Genomic DNA, 26,110 nt, shown 5'->3' with positions numbered 1-26,110 from the left:
ATCTTAAAAACATCTAAGGAAGGAGATTCAACCACATCCCTAGGTACCCCATTCCAGTGCTTCACCACTCTCCTTGTGAAAAAGTTTTTCCTAATATCCAACCTAAACCTCCTTCACTGCAACTTGAGACCAGCACTCCCTGTTCTGTCATCTGCTACCACTGAGAACAGTCTATATCCATCCTCTTTGGACCCCTCTTTCAGGTAGTTGAAAGCAGCTATCAAATCCCAGATACACAAGAAGTATTTTAGCACAGGATCATTACCTTTGATAGTTTGTCTCCACTTCAAAACTCAACCCCTATATAAACTCACACTATTTAGAGTTAATTACACTAAAGTAAGCTCTGCTTTGTGTTAGCTATGATATGCTAACCAACTTTGGGGATGTAGAGTTCAGAACACAGGGAGGTAAATGTATAGCATAAATAAATAATTCAGGGTGATTTAGGCATCATTTAACTAAGTTAGGCTTGATATTCTTAGAAGGTAAGGCCATAAGGGAACATAAGATCATCTAGTCTGAGCTCATGCATACTCCCATTAAATCAATGGGAGTTAGGTGCCTAAATACATTTCAACATCTGGACCCAAGACTTGGATTGAAAACTCCAAGAGATGGGAAATCCACCACTGCACCTAGTAGTTTGTTCCAAGAGTGAATCACCCTGACTGTTCAAAATATGTGCCTAATTTCTAATTTGGCTTTCAGCCAATTGGTTCTAGTTATGCCTTTCTCTGCTAAATTAAAGAGCAATTTAGTACCTGCTATTTTCTCTCCATGAAAGTACTTATACACTGTAATCAAGTCACCTCTCAATCTTGTTTTTGATAAGGTAAACAGATTAAGCTCTTTAAATCTCTCATTGTAAGGCATTTTCTCCAGCCCTCAAATAATTTCTCTAGCTCTTTTCTGCACCACTACAATTTGTCAGTGTCCTTTTAAAATGTGGATACAGAATGTACACGCTATTCCAGTATTGGTCTCACCACTGCTGTATACGGAGGTAAATCCTAATCACTTCCATTTGCATGGTCTCTGCTTCCCCTGCTTTATACATTCAAGGATTCCATAAGCCCTTTTCCCCACAAAATCACACTGGGAACTCACTTTCAGTTACTTATCTTCTCTGACCTAAATCCTTTTCAGAGTCACTAGCTCCCAGGATACAGCCCCTCATTCTGTTGGAGTGGTCTGCAGTCCTTGTTCCAAGATGTATAACTCTGCATTTGGCTGTCTAAAACACATCTTCTTTTAATGTTTCTAGTTTACCAAGTCAGCCAGATCACTTTGTATGAGTGCCCTAGCCTCATCATTATTTACCACTCCCCTACTATTTGAGTCATCTGAAAGTTTTATCAGCAGTGATACTATACTTACTTCTAAATCATTGATGAAAATGTTCAAGAGTGTCAAGCCTAGTACCAATACCTGCAGAACCTGATTAGAAACATTGTCATTTTAATGATGATTCCCCACTTTTACTAATTACTTTTTGAAATCTGTCAGGTAGCCAATTCTTAATGCATTTGCTAATATTCCATAATGCTATTTTGAAAATCAGAATGTCATATGGCATGTGATGGGGTGTTCACCACAAACCAACTCTGAAAGGGTCAAGTAGTGTGACACAAGGGGATTAGGCTGGAGGAGCACCCCCCTGATTGGAGGTTGAAGCTCACCTGAGCAGGTGTGGGTTGGGCTAGTATAAAGACAGGAAGGGATGCACTGAGGAAGTCTGCATCCACTCTCTGTGCATTAGTGAGGGAAGAAGGGAACCCTGACCCTGAGAGAAGGGCACACCCAAAAGAGTAGAGGAGACTGCATGGAGCAGCATTGGACCTGAAGAGAGTCATTCCCCAGAGCAGCCTGCAGGAGGCACCACCTGTGGTGAGTGAGTACCACATGACATGGTATTAATTCAAATACCTTACAAAAGTAACTCCCACTTGGAGTTTGCCAGCTCTTGGAGCTGCAGACTAAATCTACCAAAGGACTACAATTATTATGGCTACTGGAGCCCTCTGCCCCATTTCTCAGCCTGCTTGAAGTTGTGGGGTGGGGAAAGAAGGAATTGCTGGAGCAAATACAGAGATTTCTGAGTTGGATAATCTAAACAAGCAGTCACTGTAGCAGTGACAAGCCAGAGCTGCTTAGCTTCCAATGAGGGGACATCATGATCTTATGCAGAAAGAGATTTAATTTCACATTTTGGCTTGGAAGCTGAGAGAGAAACAGCACAGCTCAGGGAGTTCCTGCTAAATTCACTCCCCCCCATCCCCATCACTTGCACTGCTGTGCGACCTTAGCTGCATGGATCTGGCAGTGATCAGCCTCCAGCAAAGAGATCTGACCTGGCACCAGCTACCAATAGTCACCCATAATCACAGGAGGATTTCAGACCAGGAACCAGTGAGCATGTTTGGAGGCAGGAGAGGACCTTGTCTCATCTAGGGTGATGAGTGAAAAAGTAGGTGACTTTTATTTAAACTAGGAACTATCACAGTGCTACATCACACCATCTCTGGATACCTAATCTCAGCCTACTATCTGCCTTGGGAAGGTGACATGTAGGGAGTTAGGGGTTTGGAATGGAATACATTTCAAAATGCAAAAATAGGCCCAAGAGCATCCCTGGCCTGTGACCCTAACCCCCCAGGGCAGATAGAGGGTCCGAGGCTCCCCAAAGTGGCCCAGGCTCCCTGGGCGGTCCTTACTACTACCTAGCTCCAGCTTCTGGGCTGACCGGAGATGGTACCTTGGGGGAAGAGGAGGAGCAGGGGGTGGGGTTGCATGGCAATGGGGGGCTGAGGCCTACCTCAGCCCCCCCACTGGGAAGAGGCTGGCACCATGCCTGAGCCTCAGGCAGGTGCAGAGTAGCGCTGAACAGAATCCGGGACAAATGCTGTCCTGCAGTTATTCAGGACTTGAAATGCACATTTTGGGACTGTGCTGGCTAATTAGGGATGGGTGATCACCCTAGGTTTGGAGGAGTTTGTTTATTTGTCAGTATTAGTTAAGCATTAGTTAAGCTTAACCCTTTCCTTCCCCAGATCTAATTTTCTTGTACCCAATAAACTACCCAAAATGCCAATATAACAAATGGGAATGTCATTCCTTTGCTGGGTTTATTTTATTGTCCCTTGTGTACTAAATTTTACACTCCTTGCCAACTAAAAGAATTATTACCTTTCTCAAGGGATGATACCCCTGCGTGTATGGCATAGAGAAAAGTCACCTTGGGTAGAGCCATCAGGTGCCAGAAAAGAACATGGAACCAGATCCATGTGAGGAGAGGGGAGAAGCTGCTCCTGATATTGGTGATAGCAAACACCAGAGAAAGAAAAGGGAGGAATCTCAAGCTATACCTGGGGTGGGGGAAGAGGACATGTGTAAAAGTAGGTATATTACTTCTACATAGTTAGCTTTACCAACCAAATTTGTAACTTCAAAGAATGAATGTAATCCAAATATAGGGTGTGTAATATAATCCGAAAGGTATACGCATTTTGAGGGGCTTTGACACAGTCCCAATTTCACTAAGACACTTTTAAGGTGATAGTTATCATCCCATATCTTGCTGTGGGATGAAAACTGTTGATGTTTCTTTCTTCTGCTCAGGATTATCTACAGACACAGGGCACAGTGCTGCTCTGTTTCTGTTGTGCTATTCTATTTGCTGCAATATTTACTTTAGATGAAACCAGAAAAGCTCAAAGCCCAGCTGTCTCAGAAAAAGAGGGAGGAGGGGACCTTCACTAAAACAAAGTGTGTGTGTGTGTGTAATTAAATTATAACTTTTCTCAGGGAACCATCCCGTCAAGAAAGACCTGTCTAGTTTTAGAAAGTAACTGGAAATCCTTCCATATTTATTTCTTTTCCTATAATTTATTCAGTCAAAATATGCCAAATGAACATTCATGCTACAAAGAGAAGCATGCAAGTGTCAGGAAACACTAACAAGAAATGATCAAAGACACTCTTTCTGAAACCTGTCTCATTCAGTGTGCAGATTGACAGCAAATGAATGAGGGGTCTGCAGTGAAGGAAGCAGACATTTTGCATATTCAAATATCTCATTTTCTACATGGTTTGGGGAACTGTTTATGGTTCTTCCTGTGTGTTCTGGTTTTCAGGCAGTCTGGTAGAAAACAAATATTCTGTTTTGTGGGAAGAGATTGAGATTTTGAAATTTTTCATTCATCATTGGAATGAACTAAAGACTTTTTTCAAATCTTTTCATGAGAAAAAGATTGCCCAGTAGTTTGGGCACCCACTTGGGATCTGAGAAACCACATGCAAGTCTCCCCTGTGCCTGATTCAGAGCAGGGACTTGAACCTGGGCTCATATGTAAGTGTATTAAACACTGGGCTATTGTCTATTCTGCAGGAGGTGTCTCTAGACCTGAGAAGCTTTCTTGCCAAAACTGCTTTTTTTTTTTAAACAAAAGTTCAATCAAAACTTTTCATCAGCTCTAGTTTTCCGTGGATTTTTTTTCTCACCAAACACCAGTGATGCAGTGCTGTTGATTTTACAGCTGAAAGTATTATCAGCAGTGTTCTTCTTTTGTATGGCTTAGAATCAGCAATGTTATATGTCCAAGTCTGGGTTGGCAATCCAATTAATTGCTTCACGTGATAGTGGATGGCAGAGATACTACTAGGATATGATATCACTTGGGATAATGATGAGATGTTCTGTAGTTTGATGTCTGTTTCCACAGTCATAAGTAGGATTGTGTCTCATTCCTAATCTATGGAGAAGGCAATGTGCAGATGTGATTCAAAGTGGAAGTTTTCTGTGGAAGGGAAAAGCCACTAGGTTTATTCAAGTGTTAATAAGCCAGACAGGTAGCCTTTACAAATATTCACCTTCCTTTATGTTGCTGAGTGAGGATGGATTCAGACAGATGCATTAATCAAAATTACACAACCTGTTTGGAGAGGCCATTTAGTTAATTTTTAAAAGAGCCTATTAATATGGTTTTGAAAATGTCCATCTTACACATGGGTTGCCTTCGGTTGCTACTACCTACTTCCTTTATAAATCACTTTGCCATTTTTCAGTTACAAAAGCACCAAAAATGATTACTTCAATAACACACTTTTTTTCATTTCAGTGCAAATTCTGTACATGAGTATTGAAGTTTGAACTTGACATCAGCCCATGCCACAAGATTCAAATAGATTATGTGACAGACCCAGACCAGTGGGGTACAGGAGTCTGGTCCTATTAGTATCCAGGAAGTGGGCGGGCAAAGCCCGCCCACTGCTAAAGGACCTCCCCCCAGCCCAAGGGGAGGATCCACAGATCTGGGATACTAACTAATTACGTGGGACAACCAATGAAAAAAACAGGATCGGGAGTGAGGTCATAGGGCTAAACGAAGGGAACCAGATGGGGACACCAAGCAGAGAACCCCAGACAACGCCCACTGCTCCTCGCAGGTGTCAAGGGAGCCAGTGGACGCCGCCCAGTGGAACTCTGCCCGGATGCGTGAACGGACGGAGGAGTGGAAATAGGCCCCACAGTCGCAGGAAATCCCGTCGGCCAACCTCCTCTCCCTGGTTTTGTAGATGGCTAGTTTGGCCAGGGCCAAGAAGAGGTTGACAAGGAGATCCCGCGACTTTGTGGGGCCACGGATGGGGAGTGCATAGATGAACAGGTGAGGGGAAAAGTGCAACCAAACACGCAAGAGGAGAGCCAAGAGGAGCCGGAACAGGGGCTGCAACCTGGCGCACTCTAAATAAACATGCGCCAGGGTCTCCTTCATGCCGCAAAAGGGGCAGGTGTCGGGGACAAGGGTAAACCGCGCCAAGTACACGCCCGTGCTCACGGCCCCGTGAAGGAGCCACCAGCTGACATCCCCGGCGGGCCTTGGGACCAGGGCAGAATACAGGCTGGCCCACCGGGGCTCCTCACCCTCGAGAGGTGGCAGGAGGTCCTGCCATTTTGTATCGGGGCGGGACGCGAGGGTGAGGTAGTGAAGAGTGTGGCGCACGAGCGTGTACAGATGTTTTCTTGGCGCGGTCTGGAACAGATCCGGCTGCAGATCAGGCAGCCGGCTCGCTGTGAAAGGGCGAGGGGGTCGATTGGGTCCATGGGGAAGGGGCCCGATAAAAAGGTCCATGGGGCCTGGGGTGGAAGGTGGGCGGGGCGTGCCCTCTCGCAGGACCCGGTCGAGGTAGGCCCGAGCAGCGGGCAGTAAAGCGGCCTTCACCTCCTGAAGTACGCGCCGGGGAGTACGAGGGCTGGAGAGCCCCATGCGCTGAGCCAGCGTCAGGGGATCCGGCCAGTCTCCCCGGTCGTAGTCCAGGAGGTCTCTGACCCTGGTGACTCCTGCCAAGACCAGCCTCTGACGCACCGCGGGGGACTCCGCCACCTGCACACGGTGCTGGGGGTTATGTAGCAGGGGCTCCGTGAGGAGCTCAACCCCCACGGTGGCCGCCACGGACCTGGTCGTCAAAAAGAGCTTCCAGGTCCGGAGGAGGTCTTGGTAGAAGACCAGCAGCCCAGAGAGGTCTCGCGGAAGACCTCTCGGATGGAGATAAAAGAGCTGCCGGTCGTATCGGAGCCCTCGGAAGTGGCGGAGGAAGGCGTGCACCAATACGCTCTATGCCGGACTACCCGCACCATACAGGAGCCTCTGCAGGGCCTGGAGGCGGAAGACGCGGACCTGAGTGCGCAGGCACTTCAGGCCCTGCCCCCCCTCCTCCAGGGGCAGGCGGAGGACCCCTGCAGAGACCCAGTGCATTCCTGGCCAGAAGAACTCCAGAACCGCTGTCCGGAGGTTGGCCAGGAAATCCGGGGCCGGGATCAGGGTGTTGAGCCGGTACCAGAGCATGGACAGGACTAGTTGATTCAGCACCAGCGCCCTCCCTCAGAGAGAGAGGCACCGGAGTAGTCCTGTCCATTTCCGGAGCCGCGCCCTCACCCCGCCCTCTAAACCGTGCCAGTTCTCCGGTGGAGATGGATGCGTGGCAGAAAGGTAAACGCCAAGATAGAGCAGCGGACCCGCGCTCCACCGGATGGCCTGAAGCGCGGGTGGGAGGGAGCTCGCCTGCCACCCGTCCCCGACCACCAGGCCAGAGCTCTTGACCCAGTTGACCCGGGCGGAGGAGGCCGCCGAATAAATAGCCTGGCAAGCCTCCACCCGCCCCAAGTCGCCCGGGTCCTGGACCACGAGGAGCACATTGTCGGCGTACACCGACAGGACCAGCCGCAGCTCCGGCTCCCGGAGCACCAACCCCGTCAGCCTCCGACGGAGGAGACAGAGGAAGGGCTCGATCGCCAGAGCGTACAGCTGACCCGAGAGGGGACACCCCTGCCGTACTCCTCGCCCGAAGCTGACCGGCTCGGTCAGGGTCCAGTTGAGCCTGACCAGACACTCCGCGGAAGCATACAGCACCTGGAGAAAACCCACAAACTGGGGTCCGAAGCCAAACGCTTGCAGAGTGCCCAGGAGATACCCGTGGTCCACCCTGTCGAAAGCCTTCTCCTGATCCAGGGACAAGAGGGCGAACGACAGACCATCCCTACACCCTAATTCCAGAAGGTCCCGGACCAGATACAGATTATCAAAGATCGTGCGGCCCGGGACAGTGTAGGTCTGGTCCGGGTGGACCACGTCCGCCAGCACGGACCCTAGCCGCATCGAGATGGCCTTCGCAACGATTTTGTAGTCCGTGCTGAGGAGCGAGATGGGACGCCAATTCCATAAATTGCGGAGGTCCCCCCTCTTCGGCAATAAGGCAAGCACGGCTCACCTGCACGAGAGAGGGAGGACCCCGCCCCGCAGAGGGGGGGAAATCTACTAGCCAGCCAGCAAGCAGATAGCAGAGAAAGGGGGTGGGTGGTGGTGTCTAGCCCAGCCAGGGGAGCAGCCGGAGCAGTGGCAGCAGCAGCAATGAGGGCCCAGCAGGAACAGCAGCAGCAGCCCTCTCCCTCCTACCCTCTACAGCAGAGTAGCAGAAGGGAGGTCTTCTAGCCACTGGAGAAAGAGTTTTCTGTTCCCTGAGTGACCAGAGCAGGGGCTGCACTAGAGTAATCAGGAACCTGCTAGAACCAATTAAGGCAGACAGACTGATTAGATCACCTGCAGCCAATCAAGGCAGGCTAATCAGGGCACCTGGGTTTAAAAATGAGCTCACTCCAGTCAGGCAGGGAGGAGCCAGAGGAGAGGAAGGGTGTATGAGGAGCTGGGAGCAAGAGGCACAAGGAGCTGAGAGTGAGAGGGTGTGCTGCTGCAGGACTAAGGAGTACAAGCGTTATCAGACACCAGGAGGAAGGTCCTGTGGTGAGGATAAAGACGGTGTTTGGAGGAGGCCATGGGGAAGAAGCCCAGGGAGTTGTAGCTGTCATGGAGCTATTACAAGAGGCACTATAGACAGCTGCAATCCACAGGGCCCTGGGCTGGAACCCGGAGTAGAGGGTGGTCCTGGGTTCCCCCCAAACCTCCCAACTCCTGATCAGACACAGGAGGAGTTGATCCAGACTGTGGGGAAGATCACTGAGGTGAGAAAATCTGCCAATAAGTGCAGGACCCACCAAGGTAGAGGAGGAACTTTGTCACAACATCCAGATGAGAACTTTCTCAAAATTCTAATCCTGGGTTTAATTGAGTTTATTATAGTTAAGGGGGCTTCCCACACTGTTCAGATCCAAATCTGAACTTCCTACAATTGCAGGGGTGTTTCAGATTGGACACAATCTGTTTCAAGTATTTGAAATAAGATTGTTTTAAGTTCCCTGCCATATGAGTTTGATTCTCTCCAAGTGTTTACTTACATCATCAAAAATACTGTACTGATGAAACAGGAACAGAATTATTTCAGCGGTCATGTCCTTTGTTATAATCTTAGGTAATGGGAGATACCAGTGGACTATTGATCTCAGTCATAGGATATTATATGATTGAATAGCTACAGTTTGACAGTTTATATTGATGCTGAGCAAATATCGTCCAGAATTACTGTCAACTGTGTGATCTTTACACTGTCAGCCCCAACAAATAAGATCTGTTGGAGCAAAAAAGAACCCAATTAAACTTTTTGCACAGTTGGATATCCAGGCACAAAATGGTCTCCCGTCTTCTGGTTTCTGGCACATTTGCAAGTTTATAATATCATGCAAATTTCCTTCTCACTTCCAAACCAGAATTCAAAATGGCAAGACAAGACAGAAGCAAAACATCCATCCATTATTATATCATTGTCATTTTATTCATATTTTTATATTTTAAAATGAGTTTTATTGCCATATGTTTTAAGTCTGTTGTTTTCTCTCAATGATCATAAATTGATAGAGAAGTAAATACCAGCCCATTGAGCTAGGGCAGACCTATGTAAATATACACCATCCCTATCAGGTGTTTGTCCAACCTGTTCTTAAAAACCTCCAGTAATAGGAGTCATGGAATCCCCATTCTGGAGCTTACCTCTTATGGTTAAAAATGTTTTCCTAATATCTAACCTAAATCTCCCTTGCTGCAGAATAAGACCATTACTTCTTGATAATAGTCCTTAACATATCTGAAGATTTTCAGGTTCCCCCCACCCCCCCTTCAGTCTTCTTTTCTCATGACTTAACATACCCAGTTTTTTACTCTTTCCTCATACATACAACACTTCTGTTAATACACCCCAAAGTCATAAAAGCCTTTTTCCCAATTGCATCACATTGCTGACTCATATTCAGTTTGTGATACACTGTAACCCCAGATCCTTTTCAGCAGTACTACTGCCTAGCCACTTATTCCCCATTTTGTATATGTGCATTTTTTTTCCTTCCTAAGTGAGGTACTTTGCACTTGTCTTTATTAAATTTCATCTTGTTTAATTCAGACCTAATCTCCGATTTGTTGAGGTCATTTTGAAATCTAATCTTGTCCTCCAGAGTCCTTACAACCCCTCTCAGTTTGGTATTATCTGCAGACTTTTATTAGCACATTTTCACTCTATTGGCAAGTCACTAACGAAAATATTGACTTTTACTGGACTCAGAACTGACCCTGGTGAGATCCCCCTGCATACATCCTCCCAGCTTCACAGCAAACCACTGATAACTACTCTTTGAGTACAATCTTTTAACAAGTTGTGGTTGAGATGAAGTTATTGTAAGATAGGTGCACATTTCCCTCATTTGCTTGTGAAAATGTCAGTTGGGACTGTGTCAAAGATGTCTGTCTGTCCTCAAATTGCGATCTCTCAGTAATTCTTTAGACCACATTCTAGGTCATGTTTAATCTGTAGTGAAATCTCCTTACTGCTGCATATTCTCATTCTGTAGTGGTCTGACCAGTCCTCAATATGGTGGACCTAATGTAGGAGGAGGGGAGCCATACCTGCTCTGCAAGATTGGGATATTCAATAGGCCCAATGGCCCTATTGTATTTTCTAGCTGACTACTGTCAAAAAGAAATCTAATCCATGTGGGTTGTATTATCCTTTACGGTTCCCTCATAGCTGCCTGGGAAACCAGCTGCACCTCAGAAATCAAGGGAGCAATACACATATGCAAAGCCTAGTATGTCATCTTAACAAGCTATGGTTTATCTTCATGTTACACCATGATCTTCTTGAGACCCCATGATGATGAGTGTAGTAAAAATATTTGGGTAGACAGATCATCTGCAGCACATATTGGGCTCAATCATGAACTCCACCCCAAGACAGAGTGGAAGGCTTTGAGCAATCAAAGTCCAATACTGCAACGTGCCAAGCAGTGGAAGCTGAGGGCATCCAGCACTTCATAGGAGAATCTCAAATACTGAAAATAGAATCTCATTCCTTCACTCACCATTTGCCAAGGGAATTAAAAAAAAATGAGTTTTGAGATTTCTCTTAAATAACTCTGAAGCTAGGACCTGCTGCTTTCTATTGTCAAAAAACTCAAAGACAAAGTTAAATTGTATGGTTATGATATAGTATAGAGTGGATACATCAGAGCTGCAGATAAATGGGTACTATAATCATTGGGAAACACCTGCCATTAGTCTGAAATTATACTTTCACAGATCTTCTTGGAGAAAGATTTAGGCTGAGATTTTCAATGGAATGCAGAGGAGTTAGGTGCCCAGATACCATTGAACTTCATTAGGAATTGGGCTCCTCACTCCCTTGGGATACTTTTGGAAATCCCTGGCTTTTATTTCTAGTCAACAGTTTTATTCTCCCAATGGAATCTTTGTAAATGTCCAGGTAACAGCAATAGTCCCATCACAGCAGCAAGAGCAGTACCTCCACGACTGCCTCCTCCAGCAACAGCAACTCCACCAACAGCAATGGATATCCAGCCAGAAGAGACCCCAGTCATGGTGATGGTGTCACACACTGCCTCTGGGAGGAAGGCCAGCAGGGTCCCAGGCAGCAGCAGCCAGCGAGGCAGCAAGAGCAGTCCTAGCCTGGTTGGGCTGTGACAGCCTGGGCAATGACAGTAGAACTAGCCATGACTGGGGTCTCTTCTGGCTGGGTATCCGTTGCTGTTGGTGGAGTTGCTGTTTCTGGAGGGCAAGCAGGGAAGAGCAAGCAGTCAGTCAGACATGCCTTCTTTTTTGTGCCCTTTGTACCCTCCGCCCATCAGTTAGGCACAGCTCTTCTCAATAAGGTCTGCTCTGCTATAACCCAGTCATGGTGATGGTGTCACACACTGCCTCTGGGAGGAAGGCCAGCAGGGTCCCAGGCAGCAGCAGCCAGCGAGGCAGCAAGAGCAGTCCTAGCCTGGTTGGGCTGTGACAGCCTGGGGAACTAGCCCTTTGGTTACTGCAGCTCTAGTTATAGCAGAGCAGACCTTATTGAGAAGAGCTGTGCCTAACTGATGGGCGGAGGGTACAAAGGGCACAGGAAAGAAGGCATGTCTGACTGACTGCTTGCTCTTCCCTGCTTGCCCCAGGAGTGGAGGGTTCCCCAAGGCTGTAAGTGTAAGGCTCTATAGTGGACAAGGGTGTTGGGAACCAACATTGTAAATAAACTGCACTGTGCGTTTTACTAGCATAAAGGTCTCTGAGCAGCTTGTGGACTTGAGCAGAGGCAGAAGTGAGCAGGCCCTGCCACCAGGGTATAGCAAGGACATTGCTGTGCTCAAGTGACCCTAGCAACCTTAACAGCCTTTTGGCCTGATCTAATGTACTTTGGGGGAAGAACTACTTCTGTCCATACCCTGGGATCAGAGGGCTTCAAACGAGGCTTGAAGGCAGACACCCTCACCCTCACCGCCCTTCAGGGTTGCCAACCCTCCAGGATAGCCCTGGAGTCTCCAGGAATTAAAGATTAATCTTTAATTAAAGATAATGTCATGTGATGAACCCTCCAGGAATTCATCCAGTCAAAGTTGGTAATGCTACCGCCCCCTGCATTTAAGTCTAAGTTGGCCAAATGTAAGGATTGGGCCCTAGGATGCTATTTGGGCAACAAGAATCAGGATGGTGGTTGTCACCAGTTATTGTAGTTAATGTTATCCAAAGGAGGGTGAAAACTACAAAACAGACTCCTAATGCTGCTTTTTTTTGTGAATTTTTTGGTGATTAGAAATGTTGGTAATGTGTTTAGCATTTACCCTAAATTATTATTATTTTGGTCTTCCATATTGTCATAACTTTATTATAAGCCAGTAATGTTGTAATAATGAATAGTAAGCATGATGATGTGAAGAAATATTTTTGTATGTCTTGGTAAAATAGTGGACTTAGGACTAATAGCTTTATAAAATATATACTATCACTGAAGTCTTTATTCTGTCCTCCCTTAGGCAAAGCTCTCACTGACTAATGTACATCTATATCTCTGCAAGAGAGTTTTTCCTTAGTTGTATTGGGTTGAAATGTGCTTACCTCAGAGTAATAGCCTTTACTATTCAAAGTCACAGGCCTCAATTACTTAAGCAAACCTCCCATTGGGCCTGTGATTTGGGATAATAGGAACTGTGACATCAGCATGTTTCAAGGACAATCTGACCAAAAAACCTTTTGCAGACATACACATACAGATAATAATTTCTGCCAATATATCTCATCGTACCAAGTCTTGCAACAAGGGAGTATTGTGGATCTCCATTTTTGTTAATTTGGTGAGCAGACTAGCTCTTTGAGATGGGGTGGAGGGAGGGGAAGAATGACTGACTGATTCCTTTTGTGCTTCATCATAAGCAGTGGAAAAAATGTTTAGTGGGGGAAAATATAATATAACGTGGTGCAATTATTGGGGTACTGGGCTTCATTTCCAAATTGTACTTGCTTGTGGGGGCTTACAGTATGCTGCAATGTCACCTGTGTCTCATTTCACAGGTCTGAAGATAAATCAGATGTTAAGTTTTTTTCAAATTTCCACAATCTGGGGGACACAATTCAATTTTGCACTCACTTTTAAGGCACCTAGCAAAGGTTCAGTGTAAAATTAATATTTTTCATTTGCCACTTGAAAATGCTTATTGGACCATGTACACAACACCACAAAGCTAATGCAAACATCAGTCAAGAAGTGAAATGTTTACCATGTGTTTGAAAATACTTTGACAATGATATTTACTTATACAACAGGAGTTTATTGCAACACCATTCTGCAATGCTGTATTTTTGCTCATTGATTTGGCTCACAGTTTACAGAGATACACACTTCTGCTGACATAAGAATCATTGCCATCCTTTAATTAAATTGTTGGAGCATGATGGAGGACCCTTGATTGTGAGAATACTGATTGTATTTTAATCCTTTTATTTTGCTAATTTTGGTCTACTTTAAAAACTACTTGGAGATAAAACCTGATTTGAAGCCTATCAAGTTACATTTAATGTAATATCTCTTCTGGTTTTAATCCCAGAACTTTTTTTTTTTTGGTGCATAATCAGATTTTTCTTTTTTGTTAGATGGCCACCAAACCCTGCACTTACTTTTTACATATAGACGGAGATTAGCAACTAAAAGACATGCTTGCTTGGGCACAATCCCGCAAACACTGCCAGGCCTAATGCTCCCATTAAAGTTACTTGATGATATGTAATAAAGTAAATTTAATTGATCAGACTATGCAATATCTGTCCATTCTGCACTTTTGCCATGCTTAACTTTATGTATGTGAATAATCCCCATTGACCTCATGAAGCTAAGCACATGCATAACTTTTTGCAGAATCAGGACTTAGATAGTGTTTGTAGGACCAAATCCTAGGGTCTGATCCATTCAAATCAATGGGAGTCTTTTCAGTGACTTCAATGAGCTGTAGATCAGGCATCTGATGAGCAGATATATTTTCTTGCTTATTTTGTTCTTCTCTTCTAAGGTTTTGTCCACTGGGCTGCACACTAGCTTCTGTGTACTATTTATAATAGAACATGCATTGTAGTATTTTCCTTTACCATAGTATTTCTTATACTTATTTCTTATAGTATTTCTTATACATCGGGCATCTGATGAGCAGATATATTTTCTTGCTTATTTTGTTCTTCTCTTCTAAGGTTTTGTCCACTGGGCTGCACACTAGCTTCTGTGTACTATTTATAATAGAACATGCATTGTAGTATTTTCCTTTACCATAGTATTTCTTATACTTAGAGTGGGAAGTACTGTTGCATGGCTGCCACAGCAATATACAAACTGCAGTAGCTAAGGGCTTGTCTATATGACGAGTTAGTGAGTGGCACACTGGGGTGTAAATCAGCACTGTTCCAGTATGCTGTGTGCTAACTGTCCATGTGGATCCTGCTACTGTACACTAAAAGTTGCCTATTTCACTTTGTGTACTGCTGTTTTCTTGTATAGACATGCCCATGTGGACAATTTTTAGATGGTGCTGCTGTACACGTGTACACCAAGAAGCAAAATTTCATAGATTGAGCCTAATTTGTATCAAGTAATGATACCGCGCAAAGGAATAGGAAACAACTGACATCTTTCTTAATTAGCAATATGTGAAAGTGCACTTGAAATTCTGCCTCAAAATATTTGATTTGGCATAATATTTCAGACAGCTTTTTGCAAATTAAACCTAATAAATTATTTTAATTTCAAACAGAAAAATCTAAAGTCCTTGAACTGAAAGGAAACCAACCTTTCAGGTTCTCCACTTATTGCTTTTATTGAAACTGCTGTGTTTTCAATGACTGGAAGCTGAATGCTTTGAGACTAAACAGGTTATAGGTACCCAGTTTTGTAAATAAATGTTAAGCCTTAGCAGCCTTAATATTCATAGATTTTTTTTTTAAGGTCAGAAGGAACCATTATGAGCATCAAGTCTGACCACTGCCTAGCACAGACAATGGAATTTCACCTAGTCAATCCTGCATCAAGCTGGTAATTTATGGCTGAGCGATAGCATATCTTCTAACACATCCAGTTTTATTTAAAGACTTCAAGTGATGGAAAATTCACCACATCCCTAGATGATTACCCTCTTTGTTAAAAAATTGCCCCTTATTTCTAGACTGAACTTGTCTAGCTTCACCTTCCGCCGATTGGCTTTGTTATGCCTTTGTCTTGTAGACTAAAGAGCTTTCTATCAGAAATCTTCTTGCCCATATTTGTACTTGTAAACCAGGTATCGACAAACTTTGGCCCACGGCCCATCAGGGAAATCTACTGGCGGGCCGGGACGGTTTGTTTACCTGCAGCGTCCGCAGGTTCAGCCGATCACAGCTTTCACTGGCTGTGGTTCGCCATTTCAGGCCAATGAGGGGCTGCATGCCAAAGGTTGCCAATCCGTGTTGGAAACTGACAAGAAGTTGCTTTGTAACCTTCTCTTGGGTAAACAAATTGAGATTCTTTAATCTCTCACTCTAAAGTAGGTTTTCAAGACTTCAAATTATTCTTGTAGCTCTTTTCTGAAACCTTTCCAATTTTTCAACACTTTTTTTTTAAGTGCAGACACCACAACTGCACACCGTATTACAATAATAGTCCTACTCATTCCATATACCACGCAATAACACCTTCCTACTTCAACATCCGTGTTAGTTCTCTTAGCCACTGCATTACTCTGGGGGCTCATGTTCAACTGTTTACTAGCATGACCCCTAAATCCCTTTCACACATGACCTTCTAAAAGGTGCAGGGGGAGGTGGGCTCTTGACAAGCCTCATAAAGCTCATAGGGCTGCAGATTGGAGGGTCTCAATCAGGGCCGGCTCCAGGCACCAGCTGAGCAAGCTGGTGCTTGGGGCGGCATTTTGCCCAATCCTAGGGCAGCACGGCTGGTTTTTTGTTTTGTTTTGGTTTTTTTGGTTTGCCGCCCTGTAGGGGGCGGCAGTGCAGAGGAGGGGAGCGCCCTGCAGCAAACTGGGCAGGGCAGCACCTGTTCTTCCCTCTCCGCTGACTGGAGTGGCACAGAACCCTCCTGGCAGGTGGCAAAGTGGTTGGGACCGCGGGACAAGTGCCCCGCTGAAGCCCTGGCTGCACCCCTGCTCGCTCCCTCCCCTTCCTCCCCGCTAGACTGGGTGCGCACTCCACTGCACGTCTGCAGCACAGGGAGTCCCCCTGCACCCTGGCTCTGGCTGCCCGGCAGGGGGTTTTTTGTTGGTTTTTTTTTTTCCCCTGATTTGCCGCTCCGGCCATGCCCCAGTTTTTTTTTTTTGTTGTTTTCTTTCCCTACTTTGCCACTCCGGCCATGCTGCAGGTCCCTCCCCCCGCTGCTCCGGCCGTGCCGCAGGGTTTTTTGTTTTGTTTTTTTCCCCCTCCTGCTTTGCCGCTCAGGCCACGCTGCAGATGTCCCCCCAGACTTTGCTGCTCCGGCCGCGCCACAGTATTTTTTGTTTTGTTTTTTTTTCCCCTCCTGGTTTGCCGCTCCGCTTCCCCGCCCCCTTTTTGCTTGGGGCGGCAAAAAAGCCAGAGCCGGCCCTGGTCTCAATGGCTGAAGAGTTTTCTAAGGCTGTCAGGATAGATCAGGGTAGTGGTGGCTATAACGTTATAGCTGTTACTTCCTAGGATACTCAGGGACAAGGGAGCAGAAGGAGGTAGTAAAAGGGAAGGTACTCATCATTCTGTAGCCTCTATGTGTACTGGGGAGTAGGAGAAAGTGGAAGAAAGCTCCTTCCCCTAGCTCTATTAAGTTGCAACCCTCCTGACAGCTACATATCTTCTATTTCTGCAGCGCTGTGGAGGACAGCCCTGTCTACAGACATTAGAACATAGACAGGAGAAATGTTGCATTCTTACACATCTCCTATACTTTTCATGACAGATGCCCAACTTACGAGGCACACATTTACATGAGTGATACTCCCCTTTGTGTGGACCTTAAGTGGCTTGAAGCATCAGCATTGCCCCCTACAGGATATTGAATCTGGAGTGTGGTTAGCAGGAGACTTTTAAAGCTTTCCAATGAAGCTGGTGTTCTGTCCATATAATCTCTTTAATATGGTTTGGAGATCCTCTCTTGAGGGGCTCCTAGAGCAGGGTCTGTTCCAGTGGACCTTAGAATTGCTTTTAAAAGTGAGTAAATTTAAAAAACAAACAAAAAACCTTTGCTACACTAAAGTTAAAGTTTCAGACATCTCAATATTTTGAAGATGTTAACTTTGTATAATTTTAAAGTTAAAATCCAGGAAATTCTGTCTTTAGCTACACTTCTACAATGAGCTAGAATTACGGTCTGTGGGGTATAAGCTTTAATATTGCTAGAAAAATGAATATTAATAAAAGTATAGTAATATACTATGGTAATTTTAAGTTATTACATGCTTTCCTTTACTCTTACTGAATTTTAGGAGATGTTCACAATTACTTTCACGTGCGTGAGGCTTGTAGAATATAATTCACATGCTTGTGTTTTGGTTGCTTGTTTTATTAAATGAAATGTTCAGGCTGGCTAATACTCCTGGGAAATCTATTTTCTCCCAGTAAGTAATAGGCATGGAAAGCTTCAAGGAGAAAATCTCCTCTTGGCCATAAAACTGTACTTAACACTTCCAGGTCTGATTGTGTAGACTCTGGAATGCAGCTTTATAACTTATATTTGGCTTTAATATTGCTCTGTTTATATCATGTTTGAAAATTATATCCAAATGTGATTGTGGTTACCTTGCTTAGACCATGTCTACACTGCCCAGTAGTTCTGTCTATGGGGGTGGAATGGTGATGGTTACTAAAGTGCTGCACTATAACTCCATCATGTGGATGCCATGGGCACAAACAATTCTGTTTGAAGCAGGCTATGCTAATGCCAAATAGGAACCTTTTAGTTCATACCCACAGCATGCACACAGGAGTTATAGCGTAGCACTTTGGTACACACTGCTATTCCACCCTGGGATAAAACTTGAATTGTAAGTTTTAGGAGAAGGAACTGTAGATAATATTTTTAACTGTTTGGTTAAAAAGACTAACCACCAATAGGAGTGTCTTCTCAAAGAGTAGGACACCTCCACTTTGTTAAGGGATATCAAGATAGTCTTTTCTAGGACATGAAAGAGAAATGTTGAATAGCCAGGAGCCTACCAATGCCATAAAAGCTGAGTCAAGGGCCAGAACCCCATCCCCTCTTTAAAACCTCAGTTTTACACACATCTAGAAATATTTGTAGCAAAAAATAGGGTTTTTTATAAGCGCTCTAAAGACTTGATTCCTTTAACTTTAAGGAAACATGTAGTTAGGAAATATTTTGATGACTTCTAATCCTATGTTTTCACTTAAAGGTGAAAACTTTCATTTATTCCTTAAATGATTAAGAGGGTGTGATGGAGTTCACTCACTGAGCAGCACCTCCTGCTGACCATCTTGGGGATTAGCTCTCTCAGCCAGCACACCCTCTCCTGGTTGTGCCTCTCCTCCTGCCTTCTGTACCTGCAGACTTGCCTCAGTCCAGGAATCACAGCATCCTCTTAATGACTCAGCCCTCTGCTCATGCCAACATCCATGTTTCCCTTCCAGAGGAGAAGTATCTTCCAGGTCTATAGTCCAGCCACTTCCTGAGTGGCAAGTGGGGGAAACCCAGGCCCACCCACTATGCCAGGTCCCAGCCCAGGGACCCTGTAGATAGCAGCCTCCTGCTGCCCCTCAACTTCTCCTCCACTGCTACTTCAATTCTCAGGCCACTTCCCGCAACCCCAGCACCTCTTCTCAGTTGCCAGCCTGGAGCTCCCTTTTGCTCCTCCAGTCCCTGCCAGCACCTGTGTTGTCCAAGGTGCTACCTTCCTGCAGCCCACTAAGAACAGTCCTCTCTCCTTGGGCTCCCTGCAGCAATTGACTGTCACTGGCCCTGCAGCTCCTTTTAGGTAAGTCACTGGGCCCTGATTGGCTGCTCCATGCAGCCACTCTCTAATGGCTCCCTGCACTGCCTCCCTACGCTGCTTTTAACCCCCTCCTTTCCAGTCTGGGATGAACACACTATCAGAGAGGGTATAGGTTTCTTTTGTGATGTCCATTTTCAAATATTTTGTATATAAATGCAAACATCTAATGTAATACTATTAACTGTATCATGAAGTTAAGATATTCCAATGTGGAATCAAATGATTTTGCTGTAACATGCTAGCAACATAAGAAACCATTTAAGTATAAAGAATTTATACTGGCTGGGGAATGCAGTCTGTCAGTGCTTAATCAATTTCCTTACTAAACTCAGAAAGAAAAGAAGCACCTCTACAAGGAATGATAAGAAGGAAAGAAATACCTTCTTTGACTACTTAATTTTAAAGAGTCTCTTTAAGAATCACTTAAGTAAAAAGTGTATTGTTAAAACTGAAAGACTTGTGTATAAAAAGGCATATAGGGACTCTTTTAAAACAGAATCTCATCTCTTTTATAGTCTTTTAGTTTTATCAGGATTATCAAAAAATGAACTCAATAAAGAAGGAGTTAGAAGAATAAAGATGTTTTGAGATTTTCCAGCCACAAGGATAAAAAGCAATACAGTTGAAGGTTTACAATCCAGCTGTGTAAGTATTATCAGCAAGCATATTCTTGAGCTGAAAATGCAACAAAGACCAATCCATAAAGGCGCTGAACAAATGAAAAGGTGACATTGGCTGATATTTGGATCCAGCAAAGACCCTGAAAAGAGTGTCTTTCATCTTCACTGAGAATAGAGGATGAGATGGGTATAAATCTCTCTCAACTGAGATACCAGCTCTCAGTACTCTCATCTCAACTGAGTCTGTTAATCTCATCTTTCAAACAAGTAAAGTACAGTAAGAAAACAAAGAAGCCACAACACAGCATTCAAAAGAAGTAACCTTCCAGTCCACCACTGCTTCTGCAGTATGACAACATCACTGAGACTTGAGCATCATTGGTGAGATGATGTTTGCTAAATCATTGCCAAGAGATTAGGTTTAAATTGGTCTGGTAATTTTAATGGAGTATTGAAATGCTTTTGTAATTAACAACTTCTCTTAATCGACAGATTGTTCAGATGCTGTACTCTTGGAGAGGGGTCATAAGCAAAATGTTATAAACCAAGAAATAGTGGAATTTAATTTGAATGTCAGATTTGCAATAATCATTAATCTGCCTGTCTCAGGACCACTCAGTGAGCTGGTGAGTTTATAAAAACAAACAATTTTAATTGTGTAACACTTGAATGGATTGTTTTTAAGTAACTGAGTTAAATACCTTCTTCAGTTTCAAGAGTTAATCACTTACCTCTGCCATTTATAAACGGTTTGTCCGTGATAAGACAAACAAGATTCACTGACTCTTAAGTTAAATTCCTTTGGTCATCTATAAACTATTTTAGTTATCTATGATTAAACTCAGGCAGGACTTGGGGAAAAATATATTTTTTTCTTCTCTTATCTAACAAAGTGTCTCTATCAGAGAGGACCCACTCTCAAAGATGTAATCTCTGTTGCAAGTGCTCTACCAAGAGATAGACAGAAGAGATGGTGACTGAAGTAACCATAATTTACTGCTTGCTTTTTTCTTTTTTTCCTAATAAAATATTCATAATTAATAATTTAGACTACTTGCTTTTCTTTAATCATGGCCTGGTCAGAACTTCAGGTGATTAAAATACGTGAGGGTGACATCCATGGCTTTGCCCTATGAGTGATAGTTATCAAGGTTTGGCCTACTATTTCTCATTTTTCTAGGCTATACATTTTAATGTTTTTTGTTTTTCTTTGGGGGGGCATGTAAAACTACTTGGCACCCAACACCTTAAAACAGCCCTTTCTCTCCCACCTCTCCCATAACCACTGCAAATGTAACTCTGCCTCTGTAGACAAGGAAAGCCAAAATTCATATTTGGGAAGAGAAAATAGCATTCCATTACACTAACCAGTTAGCAGGAGGTGCAAGTAAAGTAGTAATAATACAGGGTTTCCTGAATAGCTATAATAAACATATTCAAAATGCATCCCATTGCAGACTCAATTTTCATGCATGCATCCAAAATACTATGTTTATACATTGTGTTAACATGAACACAGGGAAGGTCACTTTCATATTCAAAGCAGACTTTTGCTTTACTCCTTTTTTTCCCCTTAGAATTGTAATTTAAAATGTGAAAGCAATTGTGCAGTCTTACAAATTATGTATTTTCTTAAGATTTCCTACATTATTAAAGTAAGTTTGGAAACACAATGTTTGGCTATATAAATGTGTGGGTAACTCATACATCAGGATAGAAATGGATTATAGTTCCATTCCTCTGAATACATTTTAAAAATGACAGATGTCCAGAGTCATATGCTGTCACTTTTATTATGCTGTTATTTACCAACAGAAAAAAAAATGTCAGCCTTCCAGGCCAGCTGTTCAGGAAAAAGAGTTGGACAGTCCATAAATCAGGTCAACAGCTTCATCGTCATTCTTTTAACTAACTTCTTGCACAGAAAAATGTCCAACTGCACACACAGACCTCCTGAAAACAAACTGTAAGATATATCTAAACTAATCTGACAATTGTATAATCTCAGGCAGAGTTAAACTGTGACTCTGTGGCTCATTGTGGAATCACAACATTAACTTTGAATTTTGGAATTTCAATTTTTTCTTTAATTCCAATGTTCTTGTATGGTAATATATGCCGGAAATACTGATGTGACCGCAACTTAAATTTTATGCATTATACATGTTTGATAGGGTATATAGCCAGAAAAGAGTTAATAGTTGGGCTAATTACTCCTCTAGCTGTGACTAAGAGTTCAGTTAGCAAAAGCTGGAATAAAAGTCTGCAGCTCAGGCAAAGGAGGGCTGCTGCCAGAGCTGCTGAGAGTGGCCTTGAGGAAGCTCCTCAATAGCTGGTGGGGAAGAAGCCATACAAGAAGACAGAGTCCAGGGTGGAAGAAGTGGAGTCTGTATCCCTGTGAAAGAGGCTAACAAACGGAGCAGCCCAGGGAAGTGGCACAGGATTGTAAGACAATCCTTAGGTGCCTAAAGACTAAAAGAGGAGGAGATAGGTCTCAGATGCAGTTAGAAGATCTGGGACAAAGACCATTAGATTTTAGTTTTTTTTCTGTTTGGACTTTTCTGTTATCCTGGAATGGGATTGCACTGAAAAGTGAGCTGGCCAGTGGACCAGGCCACAGAAACTACAGACCACTACAGCATTAGATGACAGACAACAGGGGGCACTAGAGCAGAAGAATCCCTTAGTCTGTGAGCATGTGTAATTCCATGGACAAGTTAATGATAGAAAGGCAAGGGAGGGGTCATTTGACTCGTAAGAATCTGTAGAATCATAACTTAAATGGTGTCACCCTCTGCATCATGGCAGGGGGGACTTTCTGCCTGCCTCCCCACAGCTCCCCTTTCCATGTCCTCTGGTTGGTGCAAAATTTGATACTATGTCATTGGAAATGGGTGGAGTTGGATGTCGTTCAATAGCTCTTTCTCCCACAAACACAATAGTACCAAACATGATGAGCCAAGATCAAGTACGTAAATGTATATTTGAGAAAATACTTAAAAATCAATGTTTTTAATTATACTTTAATATGGGCATCTCAAATATGTAGCCCTCAGAAAGTTAAATTGCGTCCCTCCCATGACGGTACGGTTATTGATTAATGCTCAGAACATGATACCTGATTAATTTTTTTAATGTTACACATCACAATAAATGGAAGGTGTGCTTCAACTTCACTTGCCCTCATTGGCAAAAGAGAAGCATCATTCATCCAGAAATTGCTGGAATCCATCTGCAAATTATATGCACATAATTACATAATATAAATTAGTTTGGAATTGTTATTAATTATAACAAATCCTTGTATTTTACTGTGGTTTTTGATCATTTTTAGACATCAGTGGGGAGACAAAGGGTATCGACTAGTAGCTGAATCTTTAATTATATGCACATAATTACATAATATAAATTAGTTTGGAATTGTTATTAATTATAACAAATCCTTGTATTTTACTGTGGTTTTTGATCATTTTTAGACATCAGTGGGGAGACAAAGGGTATCGACTAGTAGCTGAATCTTTGGAGAATACAACTGTGGAGGACCAAGTTAAACAAAAAGCTCACTGGCACCTTAAATGTTGTGAATTTGCACCTCACAGCACTGGAAAACTTTGAAACTTTTTTTTTTAAATTGCTTTAGATTTAACCAATTATTCTGCGATGACTGCCTGGTACCTTGCTGAAATAAGAGGTGTAGAAAAGTTTGAACCTGACACAATGAAGGAATTTAAAAAAGGACATTGGGTTGATAAAAGTTCTCTTCTGTGCATTTGGTTCAGATGAAGCCCTAAAACACAAAAACAGAGTAAATAAAGTTATTGGAGTGTGTGGGCATAATACAGCATCCACATGTTTTACCGGACAACCCCAGAACACCATCAAATTTCAAACTAAACATTAAACATGGCTCAGATGACTTCCCTAGAAGTAACCAAGCCCCATTTAGACTCGTTAAATGCCAAGAAGGGGCAATTTTCAAACTCTAAGATGAGCTTACTCTCACTGGCAATCCATTTGTGTATGACAGACTGGAGCTCACTAATATCATGACAAAAGTAGTCTTCAGTGACGAGATATCTGTTTGACTGACTTCTTTATCTACTTTAGGTCACAACTTGTATGAAGCCTTCAAAATTCAAGTAATTATCCACAGGCTTCAATCAAGAAGAGAGACTAAAACTGTGCTCGTATGCAAAGAAGAAAGTCAGAGTGATGGTGGCAGTGACTATTACAGAGATAACCACAGACAAATCATTGTTTGCTTGTCTCCTGGTTGTGTCCAGATCTCAGCATGATGCTGAACTACAGAAAACTGTGGGACAGTATGAGTTCTCCATGTTACCACAATCAATGTTCAAATGCAATGAAACAATGCATATTTGCCAGGCAAAAAAGCAAAGTAACGCACACTTTGCACTGACTTCCTAAGCCAGCACCCACTGAAAAAGTGATCAGTACCTTATACTAGCAGAGGCCTTTCAGTGTAGCAATCATAAATTGAGTGGCTGAGGTACATGCTCACAACACACTAGAAACCATTAACCTGCTGAGAGTTGGCTGAACACTTCATTATGAATCAACAGAGGAAATACTGGACTTACCATGAAGTCCACCTTGTTTGACACACGTGCAAAGGAATCAGACTCAGAAAGAAGAGACTTCATGGTATTTGCTCCTGTCCAATACAAAATCATTGGCTCCATGAACATCTCAAATGTAACAATGAAGAAAACAGTTTCGTACTCGCATGAGGAATCAGTTAATTGACTACCTTACAGGAAAAATGTTCCAGCATGTAAAGAACAGCTCGAAGAATTTTGTTGTCACATGCTGTAATGAAGCTACTGCCTCGCACTGTTCAGTGGAGTTTGTACTTCCTGTGAGGAAGGTGATACTAAAATTATCTTGCATGCCATCAAAGCCACAGAAAGAGGTGCTACTAAACTCAGGGTTTTAGCAAAATATATGGATGTTCTAGTTCTCTTTGTAAGACACTACCCAAGACTTCTTCAAGATTCTGTTTTTGTGCCACCATACTGCCAGGTTTCCACACCCTTTCAGGCTGTGACACTATTGGAAAGATTTGATTCAGCCTGTGAAGACTCGCTTCTTGCTAAGAAGGTGCTCAGAAGGAATGAGACACTGACTGATGAGGTCATAAATGCACTGGAGACATTCATACGCCAAGTTAACCATTTAAAACCAACAACACATGCAGAACTACCTTCATGTATGTTTTCCAAGAAGCAGGCAAATGGAGAAGAATTTAAAGGGTGCATTTATGCCTGCTATCAAAAGGGCAAATTATCAAGCAATAGAATGGCTCTGTGATGATTGAGCATGTCCCAAACTACCATCTCCCTATCAGGTATTAGAACTGATGGACTGATCATAACAATTGTATTAAATACCATGCACTCCCAAATCAATCCTTCAACTAATCAGATGCTCGCCACCCTGCAGATATTTGGCCAGCTGGCTTCTTCATGCTGATGTGTGAGTACAGTATGGACGAGGATCAGTGTCACAAAATGTCTAGCAGTGGTGCCCGAGATAGAGATAACACTTGCAAAGACTTTGAATATTTTTTCACTCCTACATGTCAAGGCTAACTTCCCTAGGATTAATAAAGGTCAGTCTTTTTTTTTTTTAAATGTAACCAATGCTTCCCTGTGTTAAAGTATAATTAAAATCAATTTTAAAAAATGTATTTTCCTGTCTATATCTCTGCATAACTGTTCTAGGTTTGTCATATATTCATGGGAGAAAGGGCTTTCGAATGATACCCTAACTCAACTCATTTCCTACAGCACTTCCTCAATTACGGGAAGGTTATCAAAATTTCTACAACTGGAGGACCTGCAGCTGGGAGCCAGGGTGGGGCAGCAAGTCCCTCCTGCCATGCTGCTGAAGGGGATACCATTGAGATTATGATTGTCATTTTTTATTAATCAAATTACACCTCTCTTACCTTTCTATTATTTACTTGCCCAGAGAATCAGATCTTATTGCATTATGCTCCCAGACAATGTACGATGTCACATCCTGGCATGAAGGGGTGCTTGGGCAGTGAGTTTGCCCCATGACAAGATGGTATGCTCTTGAATTGCGGATAAATTGTGCTCCATGAAAAACACAGCTAAACCAGCACCCCATTAAATATGAAGAAAGATAGGAAATTGATTACACATTTTTATAATTACAGTTTTGTCCAGCTTTTTCATTCTCCCACAGTGCAATGATAATACTTTCTTGCTAAGACAAATTTTGTTTGATC

At 43.3% G+C, this 26,110-nt stretch overlaps 1 protein-coding gene across 1 annotated transcript in view; it reads left to right on the top strand.

Moving 5' to 3' along the window:
- The first annotated feature begins 1,753 nt into the window (after positions 1 to 1,753).
- TUSC3 (tumor suppressor candidate 3) overlaps positions 1,754 to 26,110 on the top strand; it is a 307,547-nt gene continuing 283,190 nt past the window's right edge. The window contains exon 1 of the mRNA XM_039542535.1: positions 1,754 to 1,890. The gene's annotated coding sequence lies outside the window, so the exon portion shown is untranslated. The remainder of the gene's footprint in view (positions 1,891 to 26,110) is intronic.

This window comes from Mauremys reevesii, linkage group 5 (genome assembly GCF_016161935.1).
Source record: "Mauremys reevesii isolate NIE-2019 linkage group 5, ASM1616193v1, whole genome shotgun sequence".
In the NCBI taxonomy this organism is placed as follows: domain Eukaryota; kingdom Metazoa; phylum Chordata; order Testudines; family Geoemydidae; genus Mauremys; species Mauremys reevesii.
The sequence above is the reverse complement of the archived record's forward strand: the minus strand, read 5'-3'. Positions and strand labels throughout refer to the sequence as shown.